This window comes from Nilaparvata lugens, chromosome 3 (genome assembly GCF_014356525.2).
Source record: "Nilaparvata lugens isolate BPH chromosome 3, ASM1435652v1, whole genome shotgun sequence".
In the NCBI taxonomy this organism is placed as follows: domain Eukaryota; kingdom Metazoa; phylum Arthropoda; class Insecta; order Hemiptera; family Delphacidae; genus Nilaparvata; species Nilaparvata lugens.
This window is the reverse complement of record NC_052506.1, coordinates 96,357,904-96,385,721: the sequence shown is the minus strand read 5'-3', so window position 1 is coordinate 96,385,721 and position 27,818 is coordinate 96,357,904. Positions and strand designations below refer to the sequence as shown.

General features: G+C 34.9%; 1 protein-coding gene and 1 long non-coding RNA gene across 2 annotated transcripts in view; both read left to right on the top strand.

Moving 5' to 3' along the window:
- The window catches only part of LOC111045520 (pleckstrin homology domain-containing family G member 1), a 139,813-nt gene that overhangs the window by 19,231 nt on the left and 92,764 nt on the right, over positions 1-27,818 (top strand). The window lies entirely within an intron of this gene.
- Positions 106-27,818, top strand: LOC120350664. Its single transcript, XR_005570973.1, has 3 exons — positions 106-541; positions 15,839-15,899; positions 27,143-27,818. It is a non-coding gene; the product is annotated as an uncharacterized LOC120350664 (long non-coding RNA).

Sequence of the window (27,818 nt, the reverse complement as noted above, 5' to 3'; positions counted from 1 at the left end):
TAACTTGTATTCTTGATTTTATATTAGCAAATGAAATATTTTACTGGTGGTTGAAGTTTGATACATGAATTTCTTTAAAATTGTGTTGGAATGGATATCTAAGAGCAACTCTAAACTACTCTCTAATAAATGCTCTAGGTTTCGGTTGATGTGACGCAATAATGTGTTCGTCCTTGAGACGCAGTTTTCGATGTAATAAATTTACGATGACGTGGCCACCTCCTATTCAAAACTGCAATGCACTTCCGTCTGTCTGATCCATGTGCTGTGTCATCAAGGGTAGACTGAATTACTAAAATCGACTAAATAATTCAGTCGGAACTAGAATTGAATACTGCTGGATTGTCGTCGCTAAATTAATAATAATTAGACCACTCTGTACTCTGTAGTGATCCATACACGGATGGGCAACCTAGTCTGGAGCTTGTGCTTGTGTGGGTGTAGTTGCTAGAATAATAATAACAACGAGACGAAGGACAGAACCAGTCACCATGTCCGTCACGGCATTTCACTGCTCTGCTGTGTTCTATCCTGTCAAAAGGTGTAAACTACTCTTATTTACGGTCTAATTAAAAACTAATTACTCATTCAGATAGGTTTAGTTCTAGTGAGTTGATTTCGTTGAGTTACAATTAGGTTATTCAGATAAATGTTTTAGCTTCAGGTATGGATTTACTGTTTTTCTTCCTGTTCCAAAAAGTTTCAAATACTACTGTTATAGGAAATATTGAATTGATGCCATCAGATATCACCATCATATCAAACGCGTGATGTTTCACCCATTTTATCTCTGTGTAGTCTAGTAGTAAAAGAATAGTTTCTGAGAATTTGAATATTCCGTTATTATTTCCTTCGTATATGATAATGAAAAATTGCCATCAGTTTCTACAGTAAATGTTTTCTATAAAATTTCTGAAATGAATGTAGGCCTACTGTCAGAGGATTTACTCTCTATCTCTCTTTCTAGCTCATTGTAGCTATTTACTTGAAGAATATTATTAAGTAACTATTTACTTACTGAAGATTTCATTATTGTCCGTATAAAGTTGATATGTGGATTGCCCATCATCCAACCCTTATCAGTAACACTGACTTCATTAGCATTCAATTATTTAGAAGTTTCAAAAATTCAGAAAAAGTTCAAAAATTCAGAAGTTGAAGGGCTGAGATTTTCTTTAAAATTTATTTTTTCTCTCTGTTATCCCAGCACGAAATGTCTTTTAGTTATAGATTAACAGACTAAACTACTAGGACTAGACTATCACTTCAATATCTTATTGGAGATAATATTCTTTTCCTACAGTTACGTTGAAAAGTGGCCATTGCTGCACTGATTACAGAACGCAAAGAATCACTTTTCCGCTCTAGTGCGGGAAAAATTTTTCTGCACTCCAGATTTGCAACATGGCAACGCAAAATACTTAGTAGGTTATATGGAGCAACAGTGCAGCAAAATCAAAATGAAGTTGGTAACAGTGACTGGGCTGCTAGTGAGCAGAGGTGCAACGAAGCACAACGCGCTAATTATTATTCATTATATATTATAACCAAGGACAACGAGGACTTTAGGATTTTAGGATTAAGGTTTTTATCAATAATAAAATTACACAGAAAAACATTTGATGCATTTCAGGCAATTTTACCCATAATTACCCACTTTTCATATTCAATGGTAACTGTAGGAAAAACTTAATGTGAAATACGTGCGCAAAGTTCCTCTGCTGCACTCAAGAAACCATTCCGCCCTCGCCTACGGCTCGGGCGTAAACGTTTCTTTCGGTGCAGCAAACTGTCACTTTGCGCACTAGTTGCACAAATAACTAATTCATATCTTACAAAATAACATTTCCGCCATAAACTCTCAATGTTTATCTACATGGCAATCTCCTTTTAGCATAATGCATGTCATTAGTATTCAATAATTAAAATACATTAAACTGCCCAATTCAAAATACTTGAGTTTCCCGTAGGATCATTCCCAGTTTTCTACGGTATTTTAGTACCTATCAGTGTAAGTTTATGTGCTTTCCAATTATAACGGTAAAACATCCTTAGGCAATACAAATTGTTCAATTAAGATATGTTCATCAGGTATGGATTTGTGTTGCAGCTTTTTTTTCTTGTAAAAGCTTTAGCACGAGCAACGGGCACTTCCGACAAAAGGGAATACGTTTTCGTTATTATAAAGGGAAATTACTAAGGAAAATATGTAGTCAAGCGACTGAGCTTTTAGTGCATGATTAGGCCCCGCGGTCTTAGGCGCCGGTTCACAGCTATAGATAAGGGTTATGTGCATATTGTATAGTGTCTAGTATGTATATAGATAGCGTGGGTTGCGGATATCTGTGGTGTTGGATCCTGGCTGGCGATGATGTGACGTCAGAAGGACAAAAACACTGCTTATTCCCACAGGACTGCTATGTCGCGCCATGTGCTCTGTGCTATGCACTGCTGTGCTTGTGCAGGACTCCTCCACTCTTGTTCAGCTCTTCTTCACTCCTTCACTCCTCCATCGCCCACCCTGCAACACTTCTAGACTCTCAAACTCCGAAACACGCCCAAAATAAAACCAGAACACATCGTCTAAAGCTTTCTCCAGTCAGATGCACAATTTGTAGACTATTTTTCTTTTGGAGAATCCTGTTGATTAAACGATAGTCTGATAGGAGGGAATCACCATTTTTTCGTAAAGCCGAGTCATTTGCATATACAAACGAGTAGGTTGAAAGAGTTTCACTGTTTCCTTTCAAGATAGGAAAGCAAAGTAGTTTTTAAAGAAATTCTTTCAATTGCCTTTACAGGCTTGACTTGGAAAGTGAAAAATGTTTCATATCAAATTTTTCTCTTTTATTTGCGACAGTATTTTCAGCTTTCAGTACTATAATAAGGCTTCCCGTCTATCGCAGAGGCATTAACCTTTTAACAAAGGTGATAATTCACTTCATTTTTGTAAATTTTTGTTAGCTCAAGACTCAAATCACATGATCAATTTCTTGATTCTAATCCATATTTTGTCAATGCATCTATTCAGTATCTACTATTGCAAAATATAAAATACATTGCAGTATAATATTTTGCTAGTATACTACTACAGTAGAGCATCTCTATTTTCAACTCTAAGGCCTAGTTGCAGAAAATCCGGTTGTATTTTAACCGTGATTAAATTCACGATAACCAATCAGAGAATGTTTTTTTGAGAAGACGGCTTGTCTGATTGGTTCTCGTGAAATTAATCACGATTAAAATTTAACCGGCTTTTGTGCAACCGGCACTAAATGGGAAATGTATGATTCAGAATGCTATGTGAGAGTCCTGCTTTATGGAATGAAACTTGTAAGTTCGTCTGTGATTGCGTAAAAGATTAGGGGAAATGAACAAGTACACACCACAAGTCTTGAATGTGTGTTTGTGGGGGAGAAGACGTGATCATACATAACAAAGCCAGGTGTTCAGGACGCACGAGAATGTACACGAACGTGAAAGGAAATGCTCTTTCAGAGCGACCCAGCAAGACTTGTCAACAGCAATCATAACTGGCACTTGACAAGTGTCTGCCCCTTCATAGTTCACCATGAATCAATGAATGAATTCAGTTTACTCTCCAGATCACTGGCGCTCTTTCATTTTCGACGACACGAACTGCCGATCAATCATGCTATTGGTAAATAACATCGAGTCGTGTTCACAAGCTTGTACAACGATAACAACCCAAACCTAAGCTGAGCTTCTGTTGACATCATTTGTCCCGTATGAGTATATCCTTAGTTTTATTATCAGAGGAATTTCTCTCAAATCCATCCTCGAATTGATTTTCAGGTTGAACTCTAAGACAAGGAGGAATTTGTAATCTGTTCTAATAATTGTGTTGCATTCATTATATTTTTATCAAATCAACTCTATAATTTGGTAGTGATCAACTTTCAACTGATTGAACTTAAAAAGCTACTATTTTTTGTGAGTTACTAAGACTTGAATAAACGTATATACAGTAGATTCTTCTCCCCCCTTAAAATTCATATTCCTTGTACATTTGAGTTTGTTACTAAAATGGACACCAAAATAGCCTTTCATATTCCTTACACATTTGAGAGTCTGACACCACAATGGATTAAAACTTGAGTTTTCACTAGAAACAATGTGTGCATATCTGGAATAACTTGAAATAGGCTCAATTTCGAATGGAGATTATTGACTGTGGGTGGAAAAGCGTTGCGTTGAAGTGCTCTTCAGTGCACGTTAATAGGGTTGACGAGTGAAATATGCCGCCGGTTGGTATCTGTGCGTGCTATTACTCGTTCAATTCTATTTAGAGATTGTTGCCATATTCTTCTTGCTGTTCCCTTTGCTTATCTTCTTCTTGGTTTGGTGTTTTGTATGGTTGCCTGCAACTGCTCTACTAGACGTAACATTGATGCTCGATAAACTTGAAGAAGCTCCAACTCGGAAGCAGGCAGAGGCAATTAGTTTCAACAGTTGACCGCACACACATCTGATACTCTGGAGCAGCTTCTCGAAGGCCACAACTGAAACAGCTCTACTCTCTTGAATGTTTATCCGCGTATTTTTTCCACTCCACTGTTCAAACAGTGTTGAAGTGTTTGTTAATTCATCTGGTAAGAAATGAGCTCACCAACATTTTTGCAACAGTTTATGTTCGTGATTGAATGAAGCCCGAAATCAGTACTTCCTGGTTATAGACATTCCTCCACAAAGCTCAGTAACCTTACGATGTTTATTTTTAGCCACTCCTCTAATCGCAAATTAGCCGCTTATTAGCAAACCAGAAAAAAAAATTCATACAGAAAAAGATTCACAGATTCACTAAAGAGATTCACAGATTAACACTATGGGTGGCTCATTTAATTTCAGAACAATTATGAATTCAATTTCGGCCTATATTATAACTCAAAACACTTTTACTCAACTTGATATCAATATTCTCGAGGATCCTTTCCAGGCCACCACAGATAAATGTTTTTACATAGTGCTTGAGTTCTAATTCATTCGAAGCGAAACTTGACTGAACTTGGATAATAACAATAATGTAATTGAAAAATATATAAAATACGAAATCATATTTATCTCTCCATAAAAATCCGAGAAAGGTATTCTGGAAGAAAACTGAATACAGTGAAAATTAAGAAAAATATTTTATAGAGCAAAAATAATTTTCCAATTGATCATTTCTGATATTGACTCAATTTTATGTAACTCTTGAGTTCTATGAATCTTAGTTGATGTTTCGATCTTCATTCAAGAATACAATAATTTGTAACTTTTAACATTTGAGCAGCCGACTGTGATGTAATTTGTGAATGAAAACTTGGACAACTTGACCACATAAAAGTGAGTCACCGCTCATAGTCTATACATAAATTACTACTAAATTCATCTTTACTCTAGTGTTATTCATAAATTGGACGATTATGCAATGCTTTCTTATACCATAATATTTATGTGTCTACTTTGTTGAATCATCCAGTGGACTGGTATAGCCTATAGATGAATTATTACTGTTATGCATTCTAATTTATTCGTGTTGAATCCATCTGTTTGTGATTGGTTTGAACTGGAATGCCACAAGCTACTCGTGTTTTTAGGAGTTACAAACTTATTTATCGAGATCCCAAACTAGCTGGTTGCTGCTTGATCATCTACCGAGTTGCAAAGTCATCTAAAATGTTGTTGTTCGAACAATTTAGGATGTATTTAGAAGTCATTCTCAAAGTTATCAGGAGAGTACATTGTAAAGCTATCATAAAATTAATGTTTGCATCAATTTATAGCTCAGTCCTATAATCTTATACAGATGCAATCTATCCACAGTTTCAAGCCGTAGCCACAATGAAGTTTGTTGATCAAATAATATCATTAGTTGTAATTGTAGTTAACAATTATTTAATCCTTCTGATTGAACTATAATTCTCTAATTTACGAATTCATTGATTATAAATTGTTTTCCTCCAGTACCTACTAGAAGATCTTGTAATGCCTTCCACATGTTAAGTGTGTAATCAACCTAGTTTGCTAGGTTAGTGGACTGAATAGCCTTGTTTCATATCCCTAAAATATCCGTTTTTACAATAACAGAAGTGCAGGACCTAATAAATGGCTTTCTGGTGTAGACGCATTCTGGATTATGCTACTTCACAATGAATATGCAAATTCTCCAGAATACAATTTACTGTGAAGGGGAATTGCAAGCCCGTCACTGATAATGAATAATTGTTTAATGGAATAATTCCTATTCATTCGTTTTTGGAAATGCCCGATTCCAGACTAAATGTGGATGACTTTCGATATGAGGGTCGAGATATGCTCTATTTGTATGATGTGGGGAATGCTCGAATGAAATGATTTCCCTTGATAGCATAGCATAGGGCGCCGCTTGTTCAATTATGAGAGGAATGCTGCCATCTGCCAACTTCTTTCCCTCCAGATGTCTCCTACAACAATTCAAAACAATAATTTATTTATTGTTCTCACAATGAGTGGTTTCGAGGCTTAATCCTGTTTCTCACGTTTCATCTGAAAAAATAACTGTTGTTTCACAAGCAGTGTTCGATGTCATTTGAACACTTTAGATTTAACTAGTCCAATTTACTTTTTCTTTTTCTTATTTTAAATTATGTAATACCAGGTTTTTCTTTGCGAAGAGCTCCAGTTTTTAATCGTTTTCCAACGATTCCCAACTCATTACAGATTCATAAAACCTAGTCATAATTCACTCCATATCCTTCCACAGGAAGGCATAGTTTGAATCAACTATGATGGAAGGAAACCGGAATTTACCCAAATTAAGAGTGTTGCAAGTACATACTTTAAGATGTTCTAGGATTATTGTTGTGCAATACATAATATTTAAACTTCTTTCAAAAATGATTGTTAGCAAAAGCTGATCGTTGGATATTTCAAAACTGAGTGCATTATAAGCACACCAAGATCCGTTGTTGTACGTTGTTCGATATAATTCCACTTATAAGCTCACAAGACTTAATAACATTCTTCAAGTCTGTTCCAGATTCAAATCTTTTTATTAATCTTCTGTTATCTGTTGTTTTGAACGACACTTTTTCTTAAACACGTTCGAAATGAACAACTTTTTCTTAGTACCAGATCCGATCTTGAGCAGCACAGCGAATTCTCCTTTTCCAGCTCCTCTCGAAATCCAGCAAACCAGTTCAAACTACAATCCATATTGAGAGATAAAAAAAGACAAGTGAGCAGCAGCAAGCAGCAAGAAGCCTATTGGCAATGCGAGGTATTTTGTGTGGCTGTTTAGCTGTGCAGAGTCTGAAACAAAAGCGGCAATTTGTTGTGGATTGTTTTGCGGCGACCGTCTCGTGTTGCGTGGTTCGGAGCGCGGCGCGGCGCGGCGCACACAACAATAGGCGCGAGCGTGCCGACCCGGCGGCGGTATCAGACCACGAACAGACAATGGACGCATACCTGGATGCCCTGGCTTGCCGGCCTGGGCCCATCTTGACTCGAAATTAGTTGCCCGATGGGCAGCAGCCCTTTCCCTCCTAAATACTCCCGACCATTCAACTTACATCAATTTTCTTCCCCATCCCATTTCACACTTCACCTTCTGGCACGAGGTTGTCAAAATATTCCGGGTTCGTCTCTTCTCATCATAAATTATCCTTTCATCGGGCTCATCTGTTATTATAATACGTTCACACTATTCTCCACGCATGTGTACCAGCGACTAGTGTTATCGTTGCAAGTAAACCTGGCTAACACAGGTTACCTACCTGTTACAGTTAATCAATCCAATGCTCTCAGCCTCTCAGATATACTCGAAATTACTTCTCGAGATGATAATATATTTGTTGCTCTCCAACACGTGAATTGTGATCGAAAGAGGAATATAGATGATTTACTTTTGGTTAAATTTCATTGGATTATATTACTATGATTGTATCGCTTCTTAAAAGAATCAACTCGCTTGAAAATAGTTATGGAAAAAATGAAAATTTTTACTGAAAATGAAATATAGAATTTCTTGAATCTCTAGAACTTCTTTCAATTTATTTGGAATGCAATCCACTTTGTATTGTATTATTAGACTTTATTGTAGATTTCGATTTTCTCGATTTATCATTTAATTTTTTTCATTGTACGGTAACATTATCAAATAAGTCTGCTTCCTATTGAATGCATTAGTTCATCTCATTTTATGGAATTTGTCCTCTGCTCAACATTAATAGACTGTTATTTGGCTTTTGGTTTTCCGCTAATCATTAATATTTAATAATTGTCTGTCGTACTTTCCATACATGCTGTGTGAGCAAGACTTTTTTCCATTATATGATCATTTTACACAACTAAATTGTTTTTTTTGTATGAGTAAGTTTCCGTTGTGTAAAGTAGCTCATCTCATTTTATCCACCAAAGAGCCGAGAACACATACTTCTGATTGGCCAACAGGATGTAGTACTGTATATAGATATAGGCCAAGGAAATAAATTGAAGTGAATCAATGATTTCAAGTCAAGAACAGAGAGCTCTTTCACTGCAAGCTAGATTTATGATACAATCATAGCATATTTCAGAATTGCGGGAGTGAGAAATGTTCATGATTCTGGAGGTTATCAGTTATCAGTGAATGTCTGATGAACCGGAAAGAATAATAATAATTTAATTTCTGCTCTCTTTCTTGTAGAGCTTCTGTAGAAAAGTGAAATGACTTTTGAGTTCTGACATAGCGTCTCACAAAAACAGCGAATTTATTGAGAAAATGTGCCAATTGGAGAGAAAACAATCAAAATGATGACGCCAATTTGCCAATATTGTACGTGCGAATCATCACACATTCCAAAATACCAATTGACAACCGAACAATGCCCTTGGAGTATTTGATATTTCATTGTCTTTTCAGTGAATCAATATTTTTAACAATACACTGCTGCAACTATTTCTAGCTTTAACAATGTCTTCATTCTGAAAAAGTTACTAGAGTGGCGTATTACAATTTTATTTCATTGAAATAAGATAGTGAGACCCCATTGTAATCACTTCAAATTTGATGTGTAATAGGAATATAGACATTGAATAGTTTTATCTGCCTCATAAAATTTGGAATATGAGTAAGAATAAGTAACTTGTGAGAGTTCACAAGCTATCAGAGATTGTTTTATACGGTATACAAGTTTTGAAGACATATTCAATCATAGTTTTTGTTCGTTGGTTACTTTCGTAAATTAATAATAATAATAATAATAATAATTTCTCTGATTGCCAATGAATTGCAACCAGAGGAGTTTATTGACAAAATATATACATAATTATTATATTATACATACAAAATATGATAGGCCTACCTCACTATAATAATATGTGTCGAGGTGATCATAATATTCTTTTCTAAAACATGTATAAAAATTTAATTAGTAATTTTAGTTATAAAGGTTTGTTAGCTATTAAAGGTAGAATAAAAAGAAGACAGTAGTTCAGCCTATATTCTATTGACAATGAGCTCCTCGGTCTGGTAAATGCCAGTATCATATAACCAATTCCGTACTGCTCTTTCAAATCTATTCATATTTATTTTGTCCTTTGCGATCTGCGGGATTTTATTGTAAATTCTAGGACCTAAATATTGTACAGATTTCTGACCAAAAACTGTGTTCATTCTAGGAACGAGAAGAAAATTCAGATTTCTAATTCTTGTGTTGTGGCTATGGAAAATTAAATCGGTAAAATTTGTATTCTTATTATTAAAATTACTAAAACTAATACATATAACTGAAGTACTGAAGTACCGTACCACTCAAGTACTGCAGCTATTTTTTATATTTTCGTCAAGAATCTAAATTCAAGAAGTTCATGCCACAGTGGAAGTTCAAACCCCCTTCCCGCTTCTTGATAACTACTCTGTGTTGCTAGGCTGTTTGTCGGAATGCAGGGAAGTAAAGCATTATATGAAACAGTGTACAATAGCTAGTACAAAAACTAAAGAATCATAACTTTTCTGTAACTCTAGAAAAACATATTTTCCAAGACAACCAGCCAAGCCGGGAAATTGAACATCAAGGATTGATTGGATTCATTGTTAGCCTATCTACAACAAAATGGAAACACCGTCCACTACTCAATTTAAAAAAGACGAATAATTTAATTTCAAATCAACCAGTATAAAGATGCTATAGTGAAATCACTCCAGATTGTCAGCATAAATTACTTGAATACTTCCCGTTCCCATTCCACTTCCTATTCAATTAGTTCTGAGAGATTGAATTGAATCTCACTTGAAAAAAAAACATTTTAATTAATTCAAGTTATAGTTTAGGAAGTTGATGATAATAAATTAATTAAAATGTTCACAACGCACTAGGTGATGAGTGAAAATATTTCCTTGGCAAGTATAGAATTTACAAGGTCTATCTATCTAGACCTAGCATTCACGAACCAAATTTTTTCCTCATTTTCCATAAGCAAATGATTTAATATAAATGCAACCTATTGATTTGTCCTTGCCTGTTGTAAAAATATTTGCTTAAAGGTGGGTATGCACTGTTAATCACAATGAAAGAGTGACAATCGAAAATAGAATACGCGAGAATCCTATGTAGCCGACAGCACAATTTCAGGTTGGGCTAGTGCACGGAATATAGAATCATTTTATTTTCTCCCAGGCTACGAGGAAATGCTAATAACAGATTGTCGAAGCTCATCCCGAATATTATTGTTGTTGACCCCGATGATGGCTATGGCCGAGCGCCGAGGAGTGTCTATGCCTTCAACGCCAGTATTGTTATTATGCATCTAGGGCGAAACAAGCTTTATAATCACGTCTCGTGTAGTTTTTATAAATATGCAAGGCCACTCCGTGTGCGTTCCGTATTGCTCGCGATTCCACCTCTCTCCCAAATGCACGAGAGACGCCATCTGAATATAAATCAGCGACGCGAAATGGATCTGGGGCCGGATAACTATTGCAGAGCAGATCAGTATCGTGTCTGAGAAATAACGCCCGCAGCCAGGTTATAAACGTATAATTGGATAACAGTATACTTTCCAGTGGTGCGATTACTGACTGTAAACTACAATAACGCTCTTCCATTGTTCCAATAGTGTTCCTTATTGAGATAGACATTTTCACCCGTTCAAATAGACTGGCAACTTGACTGTACTGCTGCTGTACTATACTGATAAATAGCCATTTGTAAGGAACACTTCTTTATAGCTGGCTTTTATCTCTGGTCATAACTGTCTCATAATTTGATCTTATCAGTACCAGTATCCGTAATTCAGACAAGGAAGCCGGACTGTTTTCTTCTAAAAAGTCAATTTCTGAAAATCTTGTATTTAGTTGAAGAAATTTTTCATTCACTAGTTCATTTCATGATCTACAAAATGTAGCTAACAGTGAAATTCTACAAATTAATACTTTTTGTGTAGACCAAGATTCATTGAAAACTGATTTCAAAATTGATTCTGTTGAGTACTTCTCTAATATCTTTGTTTATGCCATGAATTAATATTATTCTATTTCTCTCTAAATTTTATTTCATTCTATTTATATCTCACTAAATTATTCGATTTCCCTACTTTTTTCTCATGAATTCATGATTGATGGAGTTCTGTCGTCAGAATTTGAATCGTTTTTAGTAGGTGAAATTTTAATTTTAATAATGTGATAAAAAGCAGTTTAATGACATATGCCTGAACAAAATGAAATAGTATAAGAACGCTATTGGAGATACAGGATAATATTTTCTAATGTAAAGCATATTTAGTGTGTTTGAAGAGTTGTTATTTTGAACTGTGCTTCAAATTAACAACTATGAAATTTCTTGGGTCGTAGAGGGATGGTGTTTTACAACATGGCTAATCAAACAGGCAATAAAAAGCATTAGCATAGCACTTGGTGTATGAATATCATTCAATGATCGAATAGTTAGTTGCTGGTCCAACAGAAAGCTATCAAAACCAACAAGTAATTTTTGAACACTTTATGATCTGGATAGCACTTGAGAGACCCTCTCATAATACAACTCAGAAAGCGTTGAAAGCTTACATTGATAGCTCCAGCTGTTGGTGACAGATTATGGATTTTCAATAGAGGCCCTTGAACAGCCAACCATGGGAATTGCTAACAGGAATGGAACAAGGAAACAGAGCATGAAGTCGCATATAGACAATGCAAACTTCACGCAAATGTCAACCGGGTTTATAATTTCAATTTTTAAAATCCTGTACACGTGGACAGTAGAATCCACATTCAATTGAATCCCAACAAGAACATAATCTCCATATGCTGCTCGATTATTGTTTGAATTATTCATTAAATATTATAGCTTTGAACATTCAACTGTTTGTGTTTTTAACGTCACAAAATAATAATTAATCAAGCTCAGAACTCAGAAGTATAAAATGTTTTCAAATTACAACATAAAAAATATTGTGGACTTCTACTGAATCTACTGCTGGCGATTTCCTGATTTCAGATTTCCATTCTGAGTAGATTACTGCTGTATTTTATTCCAAAAGTCATAAATATTATAAAACAAAGTACACCGTAGCGTGTAGCCTACTAACAGAATCATATAGTATCAAGTTTTATCGTATTATTGCTCTAGTCTAGTATGTGATGAGAATCTTGGATCGCTGCGGGGGTCAGAAATTCCACATTAAAATCTGAATTGTCTCAATAATATCAAGTTAATTTCTCTCCAGATATTGGTGGAAATGATAAATTGACTAAAGTTGAACAACCGAATCCCTTGTAGACTCAATACTTGTTTTACAAGAAGTTCGTGAGCTGACTACTTCTAAACTTCATTAACTTCAACACGAGTGATTACAATTTTTCATCCTGATTTTATTTGTAGTTTGCCTCTCATTCTGGACCTCCTTTTGATACTTTCTTTCTTTCTATCATTCAAGGCTTCCCACACCTTCTCTCTGTATCCTCCTACACGAGAGGGGCTAATGGCCTCAAACCTTAAACAAACATATTTACATAAATTATTCCTACTTGTTTTTACACTTTGAATTCTTCCTTACAAAAATATAAACCGTAGGATAGTCCTATTTTTGTAGAGAGCAGCTGCCGTGCTGCTGCTGTACGTCTCACAAATCCTACTTAACATTTCTATTACGACCTCAAATTGTCCCTTTCTATTTTCCGTCTCTCTATTCCGCTTAGTTTCTTTTCATCAGAGCTTTTAACGGTTCTGTTTAATTTTTCACGCTGTTATCTCATACAATTATCACTCATGTTCTTCTGACTTCACAATCACTGTACAGTGTGCAAGTTGGAAGATATGATAAATGAAGCTCTTCTGAATTTCATGCTGTTTTGGCGTTGATGAATACACTACACTTCCTTGTATACTATACCAGAACATCGTATATTCTGCTGGTTTTTGAAATTGTTGTTCCTTTATTAGTTCTACTTCTGCCATCGTCAACATTTCTGAATAATAAATGATAATTTCCAATTGCAATTTTTCACTGTATAAAATGTTTTCACATTTTTAAAATCATCAATATTGTATGAAAGGGTGATCATATTAATCATCTCAATCAGTACTGTTGGTCAAACAATATTGAACTCGATCCAGAAACGTCCAAAGAAGTTGTAATCACAAAGCAATTGGACACAGGTTATTGTTTTTCAGGTTATTTTATTGTAATTGACTTATTGTCATAACAGGTTAATTCATCACAGTACCTGTTGAACGAGCGATGGAGATTTGGTTTTGATAGATGAGAAGATTCTTCTTGATATAGGCCGAACCTATCAAAAATATGTTGATAGACTTTGGTTATCTATGAATTAAAAACAGCATAGTATTTGTTGCAACGTCATGAGTGCAAAGTGTCCTAATTCATACTCCGCCTACTCCTACTCCACGTTTAATAGTGAATTCACAATTCAAACTTTAACACAAGAAGTGTTGAAGCTGAATTTATTTCGGAATGTTCTGGTAAAATCAAATTCATTTAAAAAATTGGTGATTTTGATCGCAGTGAGTTCATGTAGTGAGGCTATTATGGTAACGTTTTCTATTTTCCATAAATATTCAACCAGTAGTTGAAAGAGACAATATCATTTGATTTCATTCCTGGTTATTCTCTAAATTGAACCATCAATCTTTGAATCATGTTCAATATTGAAAGAGAATAAGCATTGTGAATATATCACCCACCCATTCCTAAAAGAATCCACTCCAATCAGAATCTACATTTAAGAAGATTATGACTGTTATATAGGTGAACTGAATTTTAATTATTATCAAAGTTTATTAATCATAAAGTTTCATTCGAATATGATTTCTACCCTAAAATTGATCAAATCTATTTTTATTCATAATTTAGTTCATAATCATTCTAGAATAATCCCACGAGCCTCTGATTCTGATGCACAATACTGACTGGAACTTAGTTCAAGTTTTGTATGCGAGAGTTCTGTACAGCACTGAGAATTCTCAGTGGAATAGAAAACGAGGAGTTTGAGCACAAAAACTGGTCGTCATGATGCAGTCGGAACAAAAGCTGGAGCTGATGGGACTGTGGTTGGTTGGCCGCAGTCGCTGCTGCTATGAGAAGGCTCACGAGAATAGAGCTTTCCAATTAAAGTTCTTCTGTGCCTGAATAAACTTCTGCTTTTACCATAGATTAGGTCCTCCTAACTTGAACGACTATCGTCAAAGAATATTCTGCATTGTTCTACTTTGCTTAAAAAATCCGTAGAATATCCATTTTTATAACTTCTGCTCCTGTCATAGATTAGTTCTTCCTAACTTGAATGACTATCGTCAAAAAATATTCTTCGTTGTTCTATTTTGCTAAAAAACCGTAGAACATCCATTCTTACCATATGAAGGGCACAGGGGAAAAACGATCAAAGTCACAAAATATTCTTCTCCTGTTTCTCCTTCTTCTTTTTCTCTTTCTCCTTTTTCTCCTTCTCCTTCTTCCCCTTCTAAACTGAGAATATTGTTCTTTTTTCCCCTGTGCCCTTCATATTCAATTAAATATTATAATCACCAATATCTACGTTACCCATTTTGCAGTTTCTATTATTTAATTAAATGGTAAGAAATATAATCTAATTTGTTCGGATATTAAATATGAGGGTAGTGCAATATCTAGAGCAAAATGTAAGCGGGCCACTGGAACAATCAGAAGAGAGATTATTAGCTGACTCCCTGAACGAGGGTTAGTTCACCCTCTGCTTTTCCGCCTACACCCTATCGCAAGTGAACTGCTATGCTATGCTGTACTGCAGTGCCTTTATCTGCATTGCCTTGTCTGCTCTACAACGGATGTTGGCTGCTCTCAAATACCACCGAACATTTATACAAATGAAGCTTTTTATGATGTTCCTGTATGAACCACTCAAACGCAAATGTTACAACCATGTTCAAGTAGGTCTATTATTTTAAATTCTATGCTATACCGATTAGATCTTATATCAGGGAGGATTTAGCTCACTCTTTATGGTATAAATGAAAAATGTATTGTTAGCATTGCTTTCGTTTTATTTTAAATTCTAGGCTACTTCGATTAGGTCTTATAAGAGGGAGGATTTAGCTCACTCTTTCTGGTATGAATGAGAAATAAGTAGTTAGCTTTGCTTTCTTTCTAAACACCTCCAAAACACCATTCATCTCCATTCATCTTCTTGTATGGCGGATTTTAGTGGACCACATTCTCCCAAAGCAATTAAAATAAACTAAATTTATTTTTATATTTAAACTATTGACCACGAAAATATTTTGCTATTGATCAAAATAAATCCTAATGATGTTGTAGGTTCCAACTCATTTAATTCAATTTTAATAAAACATTGCAGAAATTAATTGATAATATTTTTTTTCAGGTGAGTTATTTGTCAGTTGAATATTGATGACCTGAAATTACATATACAGAAGCCCAATTTGGTGAGTAGGAGTTCAACCAATTCATTTTCAAAAAGTTCAAGAATTTTGTTACTTGGTCTCAACTTCATTCAATCTGTCTTTCTCATTCAAAAGCGAATTCAAATCAATTATTATAAATTTTGATGGAAATATGAACGCTTTTTAACAACGGATTCCGTTCTAATGTTTGAATGTATGTGAGTACGGTACCAATTCAAACATATTGAATTCAATTCACAATTCAATAATCTTAAAGACACAGAGGAAATCACTTGAAATCATGGACGTGCATAATTCTAGAACCATCAAATCAGTGACTCCATATACAAACTAAAGTGCGAGATAAATTACTTTTAACATGAAGAGGAGAAACCCATTTCTCCCTCCACAGTTTGTAGCGTGGACACAGACAGACATCCTGTGCACAATTGGATGCGCCGTGTCATTTTGCTTCATGTTCTTGTGATGAAAACATCTCTGTGACATACACAAACCAATATACCTGCTGACCAGTACACTACTTGGAACATTGCCAGCAATAGATGGAGGGGAGTGTTGCCGCGTCGCGTTACAAAGCTCTCTCACTCAAACACAAAAGAAGGAGAATGCTGCTAGGTAGTGGGAGTGATTAGTGGAGGATAGAGCATCGGACCACTCCGTCTTCGAGAAAGAGCCGTGTTAAAAGTAATTTATCTCGCACTTTAGACACTTCTTCTGCATTGTTAATTGTCATGGATTGAGAAATTCTAATTCGTTTGAAAAGTCATCTTCTTGGCAATTCTAGGAATTCCTTCAACTGCTTCCTTCACTCCTGCAACTACAGAATTTGCCAGTTTAGTGCATAGTACTCTACCTACTGTATCAAATTCTACAGCTTAGAGTTGTGTAGCAGCTGTAAGGATCCCAATTCGAATTGACTTTATAGTAGCGGAAGGATTTAACGGATGCAGTCCGAAGCTGATGCTGATACAGAGTTATGGACCAGTTGTAAATTTAATAGCGCCGCCTCCACTGCCGCCCCCGCCGCCCCATTCACAGAAAGAGGCACGTGTAGGGTGAGGAGCCGTAACCATGGCAACCATGCTCTAAAGCTGCCTGCTTGCTTTTTGGCACCACCGCTGTCTCCACATTGCCAATGTTATCTTTAAAAGGATTTTATCGTGTAAATAAGCCGAGGCTCATTCAGTACATTAGCCACAGTGTAAAGACGCGTGGTTGGTGGACAAATATTTGACCAATAATAAAGAACGTTAATGGGTAATAGTATCAATATTGATTCGGATAGTAAGAAATTGGGATGACCCAGGCCAATACATCGTTTCAAGATAACCGTACTCGAAAAATTTCATTTATTTATCTTCTAATTAAACCGTTGGAAAAAATAGTCAATGCACGGCCTGGTTAGCAATTTATAGGAGTTACTCAATATAATTATTCATGTCAAAGTATTGGAAATAAGTTTATTAATTAATCATAAAAAAAATTAAAACCTAAGAACTAATATCCTTCCATCTTTATTTGTAATCATCTCTCACTTTTAGAAATTGAATTATTATTTCTTTTCTATATCCATTATGAATTGAATAATATAAGATTGAATACTGTTTCTGTCAATGTAAATACATCTCAATATCTGCTATTCTATTTAAAATATTTCGGATCTAAATTGTGATGTGACATTACCATTATCTCATTAAGAATACAATGAACCCGTCCCTTTCAGAGTTAATTCTTGCATTCAAATACAAGACTTAGTACCAAATTTAGAAGCGGCTTTATCGTATATTCCTGGAATTTGTTGGTTTCTGTTGTTTTGGAACATTTGAGGTTTGCTGCGGCTTCACGGGTTTCCAGGCTTTCTATACTCGGTTGGAAACAGTTGTAGGGGAAGCTGCTCGCTGCTATTAGTTCCACAATAAGTTTTGTACGTCACGCAAATAGCCGTGAGCTGCAGCTTTTAGGCTTTCTCAGTCTCCCTTGCAATAAATAAAGTTCTTAAGCTCACGTATGCCATGGCTTATCTGCTGCAATTTATTCATTTCTCCTCAAACTACGCACGAAAAAACATTGTCAGCCAGTACGGTTATTGACTCGAGACGGCGTTAATTTTCCCATGCACAAAGTCATGCAAACCACCTCTTAGCTATTGCTAGTGTCAGACTGACTGTTTTGTTTACAGTAATGACTTTCCTAAACAAAACAACAGAGCATTCACCTTGAAAATGGCCAATTCATAAGCTTTGTGCTGAGTTATCTAAATACATTTTGATAAAAAAATATTCATGACAATCATGACCAAACCATATTTTTAGCCAATACTAATTTCATTGTTGGTTCGTCATTGTTCGTGCGCTTCTCATTAATTCTGTCAATCAGATCAGTTTTAGCTGTTCAAGAGATCAACATTCAGCTTTTGAAGGTGAGATGGAATTTGGGTTCTCTGTAGCATTACTGTGCTCAGAATTATTCATATTCACTTTATACAATTGTTTTTTTTTCAATAAACCAATTGATTTTGAATCGATTTATGTGTGTCAATGACTTGAAAAAGAACAGTTTCTGATTGAAGCTTTGTCAGCAATCAGAATTATTCAGTGCTATGATGACTGCAGTATAAAATCAATCTTCAGGATCACCTCGATTCCAGGCAATTGCCGTTTAGTTGATATTTCGTTTTTATAAAGTCGGTCTATTCCTATCCATGAAATGGTACTACCGGGTGATTTTTTAGTCCTGTTACCCTATTTTTAATACATGGTAATTTTTCCCTAATGAAGGGAAATTTTGTTTTGTTGCACGAAGTTGGTAGCCCTACTCACTCAGTATACACAAGGCAGTGCGAGTTTATTATCCTTAAGCTGTGTAACATTTTGTGATGATTCCGGTCGTGTTATGAACAGAATGTCTTTTACCATAGAACAACAAGAAGCAAGGGTTTATGGCCTCAAGGTCTCCAGACCTCACATCCCCTGATTACTTTTTGTGGGGCTACATTAAGTCTGAGGCCTTCAAAAACAATCCTCACAATATTGATGAACTGAAAGCCAATATACAGACTTAATCACGAATATTTCCAATATAACTCTGAAAAAGGTTTCTGCTAATATGGTGAAAAGAGTCTGAGCGTGTATAACCTCAATGGGTGGACATTTTGAGCATATGGTGTAATAATTTTAAGTAACTAAAAAATGTGAGTGATAAAATATCAATTTTCTTCTGTAAATAACAAATATTATTTTTTTATTAATACCCAAATTTCCGTTTATAAATTACATCAAAAATTGGGTAACAGGACTAAAAAATCACCCTGTAGTTGTAAGAGCTGTATGTCATGCTCAGTACATTAATCGCTAAATGAACCAGCTCACGTACTACACGTGTATTACGGACTTCACGGTCACCATTATTGGTATTCCTGACTCGACTTGGATAAATGAACTTAGCCTCTCAATTCCAGTCGAGTAGATAAATAATCGGCGACGGGTGGTTGGTTCCCACGACGCAGTCGTTGACATTGCAGTAGAAATTGTGCAAGGACGATTCTCCACGGCTCGACCTACCGTAGCATTCACAGCATACAGCGACAGCGACACGAAATTAACATGCAGTAATATAATACTGTTTCATCCTACATTTACCAGATAAATACAGAAGAGAGGATCTGCGATGAGGGAAGAGAATCTAGCTCAAGGAGAAATAAAGTGGAGTATATCTTACTCAATACGTACATTGTACAATGAGAGATGCTATTAATCATGGTTACTAAACATTTTCCACATATTTTATACTGTGTCCCAATTTAAAATTTCACATTCATATTCGTACGGTAACAATTAATCAAGCTCATGTACGGTGCATCACATCATTGATTGCTTTAGTCGTTCTGAAATTGTGTATCGAGATAAATCATCTGAAGGAGCTTTCCAATAAATTTATAAAATGATGTTTTTCATTGCAGTGTGTTCTATAGTTTAAATTAACTATTAAAATTATTGAGATTGATAACTAATAATTGACATACCAAGCATTGATAACTTCCCTTAATAATTGATATACCGACCATTGATAACTTTCCTTATTGTGCATTTCTCCAAAACCTTTGGCAATTCAGAACACAACCCGACATAAGTTGGTTCAAGAATCAATGATCATAATTATATTATAACTGCAAAGATAATACAAGTTGGTATTCAATGATTATTGTATGATACTACCGACCAATTGGTAAAATAAATTCAGGTAATAAATTATACTTATAGGCATAGATCTAACCAACTGTCATAGGCCAATCAGGAAAATCTAGGCCAAAGTATCTTATGTTGGCAAAGTATCTCTCGGATTGAGTGGCATCAGCATTGAATTCCACTTCAAAGCATACATCAGAAATAATTATTGCACACCTCATTGTTTCCATAGAGTTAAAAAATTATTTTAGAAGTATTATATGTAAACAACTAAGTCCTGAAACTTATAGATGAAAGAATGAGTTATTATATTAAATTGAAGAGGAAATTGCTATATTGAGGTCCACGTTATAATGACAGTATTTGATCAACTTTGGTTTTGCTATCCTTGTCTATCATTCGACAAAGCCGGTGGTACTATCCTTTTCTAGGTCCACAACGATGCCAATTATGTTTTTGACATGTAGAAATATAATTAATTAATGCAGAGAATCGGCATCGCTATTCTCCTATCTTTATCCACTGCCATTATAACGTGGACCTCACTATAGTAAGTTCGGTATTGTTTTCTCAACAAATAAGCTGAAACTGCTATTGCCAAATTAAGACTTATTGAAGATAAGGGAGTCTAACTAAATTTGTGAAGAAGCTGAACAATTGGTTGGGAAAGTTAGCAGTTGTCTAGCTAATCCCAGGTCCCAGATGCCAGATCTCTCTTCTGAGCTTCGTCGTAGACGCTTCCCCAATTGTATACTTTTGAGCTAGGTCATGTCCTTGAGCTTGAATGATTAAGCGCAGTCTCCCCATTGAAATGAGTCACTGCAGTAATAGTTCTTGGCTGTTGTGCGGACATGGACAACCCTCCTAACCCTCGGATCTGGAAATGAGTGCGTGCAATCGATAGATAGGAACACGCATTTGCAGAATATCCCGCACTTGTTAATTGGAGGGTGAGCACATATTGTGTCTGAACCCCTTGGCTTCTCACCCACGACCCACCCTCTTCTAAGAATAGATCCCGTCGTAGTCTCTCTGTTGTCTTCTAATCGAATTTTTTCACATCAAAATATAGAACTCTGGCTCTAAAAAAATCGGGTTTGTATTCAGCGTCAGCATATAAGTAAGTTTTATCTCTGATGATACTTTCTGCCCATTATTAATTATTGATGAATTACTGTATTCTCTTCCATATCTCTCATACATCAATTAAAAAACAGTAAGTATGGTTTTATAAGGCCTCTGGGAATTGTTTTTATTTGTATGCAGCTGTTTTTGTTGTTGAATGTTGATGTCTCGGTATCATCCAAAATCAACAATTGAGTATTTTTTATACATATCAATGAATATCGAATCCCAATAAGGAGTATTAGATATTTCAAGTAGCATACGAAATTGTATAAAACTCCCTATGCTCTGTACAACATTGCTGTATATTTTTAGTTGCAGGGGGGGGTATGGAAACATTACTATTCAATTCTTGAAGATTAGGAATGAACTCTGCATATTGCTGTACTAAGAAGGATCAGATTAATGAAGATAAGCCTTCTAAGTTTTCTTAGAAACTTGACTTTGGACTGACTTACCCAATTCTTTTGGACCAGGATTCGATTCTTTATATTTCCTTTATATTGTTTTAAATTCCAAATTGTGTAGTATACTAGCATGAAAACACGTAAAAACAATGTGAGAAAGACGATAGATTGCTTTGAAGAAATAATCAACCATCGACTTGAATTGATTTAATTACTCACTAAGGCCACAAGTAACATCCTAATTCTTAGAAGAATCGGTATCTTCTCTCCTTTGTCACAGTGATTTATTGATACAGTTTGGGTGTCCGTTCAATACTTTTCTTCTCCAGTTCAACTTCTTCGATAAAAAACGTTGGAGGCTTCAATATTGCTATTGTCATTGAAACAACACTCCAATTCCTCACAGAAACAGTGAATGCTAGAACATTTCCATTTCAAAAGGCGTATTCTCCTCGTATAGGAGGTCTACGATCTGGTCAGTTTGTCAAAGAAGAATAGGGCCCATTATTGTTGTGGAGGTGTGAGATGTACATCACTGAAATGTCCCTGGGATAAATGTGACGCTCCTTCAAATTAGACCACACCACACTTGGTTGAAAAACAGAAAAGTGAGGCTCGAACTTGAGTAAGGTAGTTAGTTATTTACATGCTCTTTCCTCTTCATTCTTCGACAGGAAAAACTATCGAACTATAATTCTACTAACTATAACTTATAACATCGACCGGCCGCAAGTTCCCACTGTTCGTACTATTAACTCTTTTCGACTTGATTAATAGTTGTTATTTGAAGTGATCATGATAAAAATATAGAGTTCCACCTATATGGGGTTCACTATTTGTCAATTTTAAACTGGTATGCCAGGGATATATCCACTTGCATGTAAACATATTGCAATGTTTAAAATTATTTGCTGTGGATGAGGTTGATCGGACAATTTTCCTGTTAGATCACACCGTTCGATTTTCAATTTCTTTTCGTCCTCGTGTATGAAAATTCCTCAATGCTTTTAAGTATCTGCAGCGAATCAGACTGTATTTATAATATTTTTCAGTAGAATTTTCAGGTCTTATATTTTATACTTTTATTTTCATCTCAAGCTCTTCTCTCAAGAAGTTATTGCTCTACTAACACTATTCATCATAAAAATTTTCAATGTCAAAACGTGCATAATATTGGAGTTATCGCACAAGGAAGACACAAATGAGGTCGTATAATACCTTGAAGCCCTAAACACATAGCTGTGGCACCAAAGTGGCGTGACAAATAAAGCAGTACGTGCATTAACTTATCGTGGTTGACACATCAATAATTTTCATTTAGTCAAACACGACTGAAAGTTGGAAAAACCTCAAATCACGAAAATTTCAATGGAATTTGACTGGTTACGCGTCGGACAAGGTTGATGATTCGATCTCGTCCAATTTTCTAATTCAATTGATTTTTAAACAGTATGATAATCTCCTCTGAAAACTCAATGGTTGAGTTAGTCAGATTTAGATTCCTTTATTAATGTGTTTAACAAACAAAAATTCAACTTATGTACTAGCGTTAAAAATAATTACCAGTAAGAGTAAAATAACACAATGAATTCAAATATACAGACTGAAGAGTTCGACTATAATATTTAGAAAAGAAATATCATGAAATATGCGAAAATTGAGGTATTACTGTAATGTTTTCACATGAAACTGTATAGTTTGGACCTTTATAGGATACTCTTTATAAAACCTTTTAACCCTTTGAAGGGATACTTCCCTTCATCACTTGACCGTTAAACAATAGAGACAAACACTAAATTGCTCAATTGTCTTATAATCTGAAAAAAATGTTACCAATTCAACCATTAGGTATTCTGGTTCAGGTGGAAGAGTGGAAGCCATTACACTCAGCTTCATTCCGATCAGCTTGCGGCAAACTAGCTTATATTCACTAATGGCAGTCTCAATCCTTTAGCAAAACTGGTTTCTATAGCATTACAAACTGCAAAGTCTTAACTACTTCTCAAGTAGTCGTTGCTAGTTTAGCCTATTGCAGAATCAATTCCTGGGATATACATTTTGAGTTGAGCAATTTAGTTGCGGATAAGATAAAAATCTAATAGCACCTGTTTATTAAATCATTGTTCATTGAATTATTGCCAGCAAGATCCACCAGCCATTACTCATCAACCAAGTAGTTGATAATTATCAGAAGATCATTGACTTGTGGAAGATCCTTTGTTTTATATATTATTATAAGTCTTGGTTCTGGTCTCTTGTTCTAATTGAAAAACATAATTAAATAGCCTAGCCTTACCTCGCTGGGTCCAACATCTATCTACCTGTGCACATGGGGTTGCGCGCTTTTGCCAGAGAAGGACTTAATTCAAGATGAGAGGTAATTAATCAACATTGATTAGAACTAGACATCATAATAAAGGTGAACCTTAATTCTTGTTCTCAATGGTTCTAATATTGAATTCATTCATCATCTAAAACAATAATGAGAAGCCCAAATTTATTATACGAAGTTTTGGTTCCCTGAGTTTCATATTAATGAGGTTTCTCTGTAATTGAATTTCATAGGTTATAGATAGCCATTCATCCACTCCCTTCTTGATATAACAACAGATATTCAAATTACAGCAGTTGAAATCTATTGACATAGAGAAATCAATCGATGCATGAGGGAATTTGAGACATGTTATCTTCAAATTTATTAGAATTATATATTGTTCAAATATACATTTAATTTATTGTTTTTAACATTAATTCATACTGATATAGGGGAGCTATGAATTTATCAAGTTTTTCAAGAAACACATTCCATCGATTATATAAATAATATTTCGCGATTAATGTCACTAATAATAGAAAACAACAATTTATCAAATATGTAACCATGAATTAGTCTAGATTTATGGATGTTATCTTAGTATTTTATAGCCTTTCGCTTGCTGAATACTGAACTATGCTCCTTGCTTTCCTCCAATACAAATTGTTCTCAAATCAGTGCTAATTGTGAACTCCACTGAAGCACATTACATATTATATTAAAGGAAATTTGAGAAATAAGTTATCCTGTGTAATGTTTTATTGAATATACTATAGAGTACTACCGATATTTAGCAGTGAATGTGAATGAGATCCGAACTGATAAATAAGATAAAACTGATAGAATTTATTAGGTAAACCTATAATATATTTTCATAACCCCAATTCAAATAATTACTACCAATTCATTGCATTGGTATGAATTTAGCTCTATGATTTTTCATGAATGTCTCTAATTGATATTTTGTCAAATCTCGGTTCGCCTCGCTGCCTTTTTGAGGTTATGTCAGTTTAAGTGGGTACAGTTTCAATGTAATAAGTTCTGCCATTTCAGTAGAATATAAATATTTCATTGAATACTTTCACATCTCACTATTACTTATTGGGCAAACTTATTACATATTTAACTGAGGATCGAGGTTAAAAAAAATTATAGATGTAATGTGGATACTATGTGATCGAATCTTTGGAAATTATGGTTTCCATAATTACCATAGACGTTCTTGAGTACGGTATTCGGAAATAGTTATTTGTGCAACTAGTGCGCAAAGTGACAGTTTGCTGCACCGAAAGAAACGTTTACGCCCGAGCCGTAGGCGAGGGCGGAATGGTTTCTTGAGTGCAGCAGATGAACTTTGCGCACATATTTCACATTAAGTTTTTCCTACAGTTAACATTGAATATGAAAAGTGGGTAATTATGGGTAAAATTGCCTGAAATGCATCAAATGTTTTTCTGTGTAATTTTATTATTGATAAAAACCTTAATCCTAAAATCCTAAAGTCCTCGTTGTCCTTGGTTATAATATCTACTTAATAATTAGCGCGTTGTGCTTGGTTGCACCTCTGCTCACTATAGCAGCCACAGCAGTCACTGTTACCAACTTCATTTTGATTTTGCTGCACTGTTGCTCCATATAACCTACTAAGTATTTTGCGTTGCCATGTTGCAAATCTGGAGTGCAGAAACATTTTTCCCGCACTAGAGCGGAAAAGTGATTCTTTGCGTTCTGTAATCAGTGCAGCAATGGCCACTTTTCAACGTAACTGTAGGAAAAGTATATTTCCGAAAGTCTAGGTTTTCTGAAAAACATTCTATGGTATAACAAAGAAAAATTTTAAATTACTGCCTTGAGCAAAGAAATTATCTTGAGAATATGTTGTGTTGCGGGTTGCGGGTATTGATACAGGAAAAAAGTGTTGAGTTTGGCGCCACAATGCAGGAACTCCACTCTCATTGGCGGTTACAAACTGGTGATTATTATGTCCATGTGTCTCGAATTTCATTCACCTCACTTCATAACTGCTTTGTAATTAGGATTTTAATTATTAGCCCTGTTATAATGCATTATTAGCATACGATTTGCAATTTTAATACGAAGAAAAAATTGAATCCGACAAATTGCTAAACTTTCTCTCAGTTATTATTGATGATATTAGGTAGTTATATAGCTTATGATACAACTAAACAAGTTTTTTGGTTGATTGGAACCCCATTAAACAAGATTGATCTCTTTGACCCTTTTTGGCAAAGTACCCAACAATGCAGTATCAGATTTCACTACGAGATTGTTCATTGAGATTGAGTTGCTGATCAATAAAATGGCAATATTGTCGATAATCGTTAATGCTTATAGCTTTGTAATAGGCTTGTACATTGGTTTATTATTCAGTTCCGCTTGATGGTTCAAATTTCATATTAATCAATGTCAGGATCATAAAAACTTCAATTTTCAATAGCCATCAATTCCAGATTTTAATCCCTTTTCACCTTTTAATACGGTCAAAATCATCATTCTCAGTAATTTTTTCAAAACAAAATATCGTTTCTCGCAGTGCATCGTTTTTAAGCCTATCTTTCCATGTGTTTTTGATTCATGTGTTTTTCAAGGGTTTCCTTCTTCAATTTAGAAATATTTAAACTATACGATAACTCTCAACCCTTTATCATAAGTAGGATATTTCATATCATTATATTCGTGTTCACAGCGATAGCAGGATATAAGGTCCCCGTCTGGAAAATGTAGGATGTAACACATCATTAGCCTACTCCCAATGCACACCGAAAAAGTTCATGAGGAGCCCATAGACACTTGATATTGATAACTTTTCTAGGTCATAATTTTCGCAAGCATCAACAGCGTTCATCGAGTAAACAAGTAGGCCTCAAGTTTATCGAAATTTGATACTTCCAATTTAACGGATTATAAGGAGGAAATCCACCATGTCAATGTCTCAAACCGTTTCAAGGACGATTTTTTCTGTCATACCTAAGTATTTTAAGAAGAAGTTCTCTATTTCATTATTCATCTTCCATTCACATTTTGATGATTAAGAAATGATTATCATAATATTATAAAATTATCATTGTATTTGATGAATTTAATCCACCCGTTTACAAGGGCAACTAGTCAAATGTTTCTACAAGAGTTTCTATGGAAAAAATCATCATGACTTTTCAATTGTTATTCCTCCGTATTAATCAATGTCCTCATGCATATTTTTACTTGTTTCAGGTAAGCTGATGACTTTATCAAAATACGTCTTGGAACGTGAGTCTGGTTTGTATGTTTGTGATTTTTATCACTATCATCTCGATTTTTCCAATTTAATTAAACTTCAATAATTATGAAAAACAAAACTAAAATGTATATGCATTCTAGTAATAAATTGTGAATTCTTATCTAAATTTTAAAATTAATAAGGAACGTGACCTATTTGTCATTTAATTCGAGAAAACTTCAATTTAGGATGAAGTAGTTGATACTACAAAAAAATCTCAATCCAAGAACTCCCCTGCAAATTTTCAATTTTATTCTCCACTGTTAATTTTCTATGTATTATTTTTCTTGTTTTGAATTCTATCTCGACCAGTTATAGTAAAACTATCAACAGTGACTGATGTTTTCGGTTTGGTATCGTTTCCCCTCGCGAAGCCATACTCATGTTTTAGGGTCTGCGAGGCGAGATAACTTTGAAAAAGGAGTGTTGGATTTCAAGTGAAGATTAGGCTAAAGTTTTGTACAGCAGTTGCATGCTTCTTTTCAAACTCCTCAACTCATTGAATCTATTCAATTTTGAGAATATTCCTTCATGTTCTATGTCAATTATCATCTTTGTTTTTTATGAATTATCATCTTGCCCTTGGAAAATTATTAACTTTCATGCTATTTAAAAAACGAGTAAGTACCA